This window comes from Mustela lutreola, chromosome 15 (assembly GCF_030435805.1).
Source record: "Mustela lutreola isolate mMusLut2 chromosome 15, mMusLut2.pri, whole genome shotgun sequence".
Classification (NCBI taxonomy): domain Eukaryota; kingdom Metazoa; phylum Chordata; class Mammalia; order Carnivora; family Mustelidae; genus Mustela; species Mustela lutreola.
Window position 1 is genome coordinate 26,593,445 of NC_081304.1, and position 6,869 is coordinate 26,600,313.

The window sequence follows — 6,869 nt, forward strand, 5'->3', positions numbered from 1 at the left end:
TTTTCCAAGTCAATTCAGAGAATGTTATGAGTGGCTTTTGGGTAGCTTGAAAAATGAGGAAACTGGATTGGAGACAAGTCAGGAGGCAAATATATCATGCTCCGTATGGCAACGGCTAACAGCCAGATCTTGGTTCCTCGGGGAGGTTTATCACAACCAATATTTTCGTAGTAAACAAAGTGGTAATGTTTGCACATTGTTTACCTAGTAAAGAGAGAGTAGCCTCAAGATTATGCCTATAAAGGGGCACCTGGGTGGCTCAGTGGGTTAAAGCCTCTGCCTTCAGCTCAGGTCATGTTCTCAGGGTCCTGGGATCGAGCCCCACATTGGCCTCTCTGCTCAGCCGGGAGCCTGCTTCCTCCTCTCTCTCTTTGCTTGCCTCTCCATCTACATGTGATCTCTGTCTGTCAAATAAATAAATAAAATTAAAATAAAAAAAAGATTATGTCTATGAAAATGCCATCCCACTCATGGCACCCATGTGCTTTCTTCAGTGAAGGGAGGGGGATAGGTACAGGCAGGTTGATTAGAAATCCAGCTGAGGCCAGGACACCCACAGGAAGGTGTCTTACTTGTGACAGGGGTGTTAGAATAGGAGAAAATTTAAAGAACGCCTGTCTGAAGCAAAGGAAGATGGACCCTCTCAAATTTAAAATACCACAGAATTGAGTTGTTCTGACAAAGAGCTTCCCCTCCGCTATTCCCAGGGGATGGAATTCTTGGAACTAACACAACCCTAACGCTGTGGTCACTACCAAGCCGGTCACCTTGCTCAGGATGTGCTGGCAAACTAGAACTCTGGGAACAACAGCAATGAAGTGAACTATGATATTGTGGTTTATGATAAATATAGATTTTGTCTGTGTCCTGTTGTGGCACTGAGTTCCCCCAAATCCTTGGAATTTCCCAAGTGATAGAGTGATAAATGTGAAATGAGCATCTTCCCTTATTCATAGCAAGTCCCTTTCAGCCACACCTGAGTTTATGTTAATGAAGTGACTTTTGGAAAGGACTTAGGAGGCTGGTTGGTTGCCCTGTGATTAGGGAGCTGGAACTTTCACATTTGGTCCCCCCTCTCCAAACCTCTGGGGAGAGGGGAAAGGAACTGAAGGTTGAGTTAATCACCAATGGCCAATGAGTCAAATCAATGATATCTTGGAAATGAAGCCTCCCTTGCAGAAGGGGCTTCTGAGAGCTTGTGGGTTGGGGAACACATGGGGGGTACTGGGAGAGTGTTGTGTCCTGAGAGGACAAAGGAGATCCGTGCCCCTTTCCCTGTGCTCTGCCTCGTGTGTCTTTTCCATCTGGCTGTCCCTGACTTATATGCCTTTGTAATCAATAACTAATCTAGTAAATAAAATGTTTTCCTGAGTTCTGTGAGCTCCCCTAGCAAATTTTTGGCCCTGGGGAGGGGCAGGGGGACCTCTGATTGAAAGGCAGTTGGTCAGAAGCAAGGAGACAGCTTGGACTTGCCATTAGCCTCTGAAGCGGGGGCAGGCTTGTGGGACTGAGCCCTCACCTGGTGGGATCTGACGCTAACTCCAGGGAGACTCTCAGAATCACGTTAACTGTAGCACTGCCTGAGACTTGCTTGCTGGAAAGCCCCCAGACCTCTGGTGACCAGCAGTGAAGTATTCTGTGAGTCGTGTTGTAGGCGCGGACAGAGACATAAAGCACCGGGAGGAGAAACGCTGAGTTTCACAAACAAACCTTGACTTGTAGTATTTGCCAGTCCACACGGTGTCAACACGTTCACCGTGGTCCGATTTCAAGTCATCGTCAGTTTAAGAAACTGGCTTACAGCATTCCTGAACGTTTACAAATCAGCTTTCCATGAGCTCGTCGAGGTGGTTATCGGCCTGGAAGTTCCCGCAGGTCAAAACTCTCATCATGGATTCTGGTCTAACTTAAAATGGCCGGCCTTCAGTGAGGAGGCATTATTAACTTCTTTCTCTCCTGTATCTTTTCTCTGCTTGCATTCAGGAACTCTTTGTTTGATGGTGCCATAACCGAAATGGTAATAATCCCATTTTATGAATGAGGAAACTGAAATTCAAGAAAAACTGAAATTGCCCAAGATTCTGTACAAGACAGTCCCTCTGCCATTATGAATGAGTCTTCCCCAAAGTCCAAGTGTACTAGTGCCTGGACATCAGCCCCTTCAGCTCAAATGGGGGAACTCACGGGAAGTCAATTTGGTGTGGTGCTCCACAGTCAAAATAGCGTGAGGGGAGGTGTTGCTACAACGATTTAATTCCCCCCTTTTTTTAAAAAAAAGATTTTATTTATTTATTTAGAGAGAGAGCACATGCATGTGAGTGTGGGGGGAGGGGCAGAGAGCAAGGAAGAGAGAGAAATTCCAGCAGACTCCACGGTGAGTGTGGAGCTGGGCGCAGGGCTCTCTACCTCCCAACCCTGAGATCATGACCTGAGCCAAAATCAAGAGTCGGATGTGCTCTACCGACTGAGCCCCCCAAAGATTTAATTCTCACAGCAACATGTTTGTTGTTTATGAAAACACTAAGTGCCTAGTGATTTGTTAAGTGGAAAGTGCTGAACCAAAGCAGTTTTAAGTGCTCATAATCAAGGCCTACGCCATAGATAAGATGTCCCCCAGGTTGGAGACGAGGCCAGAAGTCTGAGGGGATCACTCAGTTACTTGGGTCCTCGGAGCGTGGAAGGGGCTGATCTGCCAACTGTGTCTTTGGAACCCATCACGTTCTATGACATTTCTTCTTTGTCTGCGTCCTTTCTTCTCTACTGGATCACAGCCCCTCTGAGAGGAAGGCCCTCCTCTAGCTCTCCTGTCTTTGGATTTCTACCTTGTCAAAATGAGTTTTGATTTCCAGGAGGTGGTTTTGTCCTGGCCTAGGTAACAGGCTTAGCTAATGCAGTCAACCAAGTGATTCTCACACAAATTTTCAAGCTCTCCACAGGGAGGAACCCAGACAAACCTTTCATAACAGATAAGGCACTTGGAAATTGCCAGCAAGTAGAGAAGATTGTTTACTGCCTTCTCCCTGTTACTGAAAGAGCGGCCTGTAACAAGTGGAGCTTGAAGCATCATCTCTCTGTGGACGGTGACACAAGAGTCTCATCCCTGACTTGGGATGCTGGCTTTAGGCCTGTGCTTGTGAGTCATCTGGTCACCCTGATACTATTCACAGGTTCCATTAGGAATCACTTGCCTGACCTGCTCACGCTTTACTTTCCTGCCTACACCCAGTTGATTCCCTGGCCTCTAATGCCGGGGCTTATTTCTCTGGCTCATGGTCAGTCATTAGCAACCTGCTGGAAAACAGAAGTCAGGCCAGAGCACAGCGAGAGATGTTGAAGGTAGCAGGAGTCGAGCCTGGAGAGGTTCATGGGGATGGTGTGTCATATATACCGCCTTGCATTCAGAATTTTTTTCTAATGTGTACATTTGTTTTTACAACTATATTTTTCATTCCTTGGGGGGTGAAACCAGTTCCTTTTCCTCGGAGTGAATAGCAACAGTGAAGAAAGTAAATATTTATCAAATGAAAACAGTGAGGTAAGAGGTGAGAGCTAGCGTAGCCATAACAAACCACTCCACGTATCTGGCCGTCACTTTGATAATCTTAAAAAAAAATGAAGGTTGAACTAAAAACTCCCCAAAGCAGCAAAGTTGAAGGCAAGGGTCAGTAAAAATTTCCTGTAAATGTCCAGGGAATCTAAACATTTTAGACTTTGCAGCCCATATGGTCTCTGTGGCAACCGTTCAACTTGGCCTTCTGGCAGGATAGCAGGCACAGGCGAGTGAACATGACTGTGTTCCAATAAAACTTTATTTACAAAAATAGGCGACAGGCTGACTCCTGTGCAGGCGAGAGGGCTTGAGTAGGAGGCTTGGACGCCCATGGGTTTGACCCCAGCTTGGACACCAGCTGTGGGGCCTTAGGCAAGTTAATGAATTCTTCCTCTCCTGAGGTCGTTCTGTGGTGGAAATCATGATGATGTTAATACAGGAATGGTTGCTGTGGGAATGAGGTGAATCTACGTCCAGTACTCAACCCAGGGCCTTGCGTAGATGTAACTGTGGCTTCCATCTGAACTTCTACGTCTCCAGCTCTAATGTTCAAGGAGTCTAGGAGTCTCCAGATTCTGCTGGTAATTTCAATTCAGGCTTTTCTGAGACATAAGCTGACAGCTCGTACGTGACATTTTTTCTGAGAAACAATAAGCAATTTGAGCGGATTCCTTATCCAAACTTATGCCATGTGGATAGATACAGAGAAGCTTTGGGGACAGTATTCTAAGTAGTTTGGGAGCATTATTTTCTAAAATGCCCAGCCAGCTGGCCTCTGGCCTGCTGTTCCAGGTGGTCTGCACGCCAGGCTGCCTGAGTGTCCCTTCCCTCCCAGGTCCTTCCCTGCCCTCAGCATGTCCACTTACCCCCATGCATCACCTTGGTGTTCTCTCTTAGGTGTTCTTTCTCAAGGCCTCCATCAGAGGCCCTCAGTCTGGCCTCTTGGGTGACAGGAAGCACAGACCTTGCAGGCCAGGTGCACGGCACTGAGGTCAGGGAGCATCATTTTGTTCTAGGCAAGGAGGGGAAACTGAGGCAAGTCCTTCTGACCTGGGGAACCATGAGGGGCAAAGTGATGGTGGTATCACTGAGTTGGGAGGCTATCGTGTAGAGGTTGGGTGTATGTTTTTTGTTTTTAAAAAATTTTATCTCTGCATTTTTTTTTTCTTTCTTTTTTAAAAAAATTTATTTGACAGGCAGAGATCACAAGTAGGCAGAGAGGCAGGCAGAGAGAGAGGAGGGGAAGCAGGCTCCCTGCTGAGCAGAGAGCCCGATGTGGGGCTTGATCCCAGGATGCTGGGATCATGACCTGAGCCGAAGGCAGAGGCTTTAACCCCCTGAGCCACGCAGGCACCCCTTATCTATGCATTTGACAGAGATAGAGGGAGAACACAAGTAGGCAGAACAGCGGGCAGAGGGAGAGGGAGAAGCAGGAAGCCTGATGTGGGGCTCGATCCCAGGACCCCGGGTTCATGACCTGAGCCAAAGGCAGCCTCTTAACCTACTGAGCCATCCAGGAACCCCGAGGTTGGGTGTGTAACTCTGAGTTCTAGTTGCCTGGGTATGAATCCTCGTTCCCTGCTCACTAGCTGTGGGACCCTGGGCAAGCGAGTGACGGTTGGATCTGGGACACAAGACTGCACTAAGGACTAGTTAGGGCTGTCCTAACTAAGGACAGCCCTAACCTAAGGACCTGCTTGATTTCCGATGAGTGCCAAGGGGCCTCTTCCCTCTCATTCCAGTTTGCCCAGGAACCCCGATGATCACCTCAGTCCCGGAGATTACATGACCGTTTTGTTGTATGAATGAATGCGTCCGGCTTGATTTCTGACTTGCTTCCCTTAGCATTTACTGGTCATTACTGTAGTCCTTCTTTCCTTCTGCACTGATGGGGCATCTGCTACGTGCCAGGCCTTATGCCTGGGCTCAGGCCAAAAATAAGACCCGGTAGCTGCCTCCATGGTGTTGCTCACCTAGTTATTTATCCAGACAAGCAAATAATTCCAGAGCAGTGCAAACGAGGCTGTATAGGCAGATGCACAGAGATAGAAGGGTGGCTGGCTCAGTTGACAGAGTCAGGGGGACTTCTGGGAGGAAGCGGCAGTTAGATTTATTTTTTAGTAAGCGAGTGAGAGGTGGACAAGCTGGGGAAGGGCGTTCTAAGCAGAGAGGAAAATACATACCGTGGCTTGAAATACCGTGATTTGCTTAAGGTTTTATAAGTAATTTGCATGACGAGAACACGAGAGCATAGGGTGGAGGGGAGAGTCTGGCGTCCTGGCGTCTCATGGACCAGACCAAGTGGCTTGGATTCCTTTATTCTGAGGGCATTGGGGGTCTGTGAAGGGTCCAAGCAGGGAGTGGTGAGTCCCATGGGTCAGATAAGGGGGGGTCACACTGCCCAGGGGAGACAAGGAAGCCTGAGAATTCCTCAATAAACCCGCTCTATGACCAGTCTAGTCCGAAGCCCAGAGTGTACAGTGTTGTTGTTGCATTCTTTTTTGGTTTTTTGGACACACCATAAGAAAATGTCATTTGCACTCCGAAGAGTGTTTTGCCCGGGGCAGAATTGGACGTCGGGCCCAGGCTGCTGTACGGTGACAGGTTGCTGTGTGAAAGGAGGTACTCGGTGTGAATAGGCAATTAACGGTCCCAACTGCTAGATAGGAAACCTGGAACTTGTGCTCCTTCACGACGCGTTTTTCCATTTCCCAAGTTCATAATTGTTCCGTGCACTGCGCTCCCTTGGTGAGCTGCGCAGGGCTTGGGTTCTGTGCAGCTCCCCTGCCCCCGCACCTGTCTGAGTCGGAGGCCGGGAAAGGGCACTTGTGTCCCTTGTCGGGCTCCTTGTTGGGCACCAGGCTGTCCCCCCTCCCGTGGCACGCTGTGGGGCTGCTTGCACCCATGGATGCTTCATAAAGTGGTTGTTTCCAATCTGCAGAAAACAGTGCCTCTTTTATTTTACTGATGAGGAACTGAAGAGGGAGGGAGGGAGGAAGGTGACATATACCAACGGCTCCTCTGTGGCAAGTGTTGTGCTCCGTCTACAGTGCTCACTGAGTCCTCAGGACAGGGAGAGTATCACCCTATTTAACAGATAAGGAAAATGATGCTCACAGTGGCCGGGGAATCTGCCTCCATTTGTGAAACAAATTGTTGACCCAAATGGGTCTAGAACTCAGGGTACTTTCCAGAGCTTCCCATGGCCTCTTAAAGGCCTGAGGCTGCCATGGGACAAGGTGGGGGGGGGGGGTGTCCATACTACATTGCGTCTTTCAGCCTTTGGGTCCAGAACCAATTCCTTTAGCCTTTGGGGTTT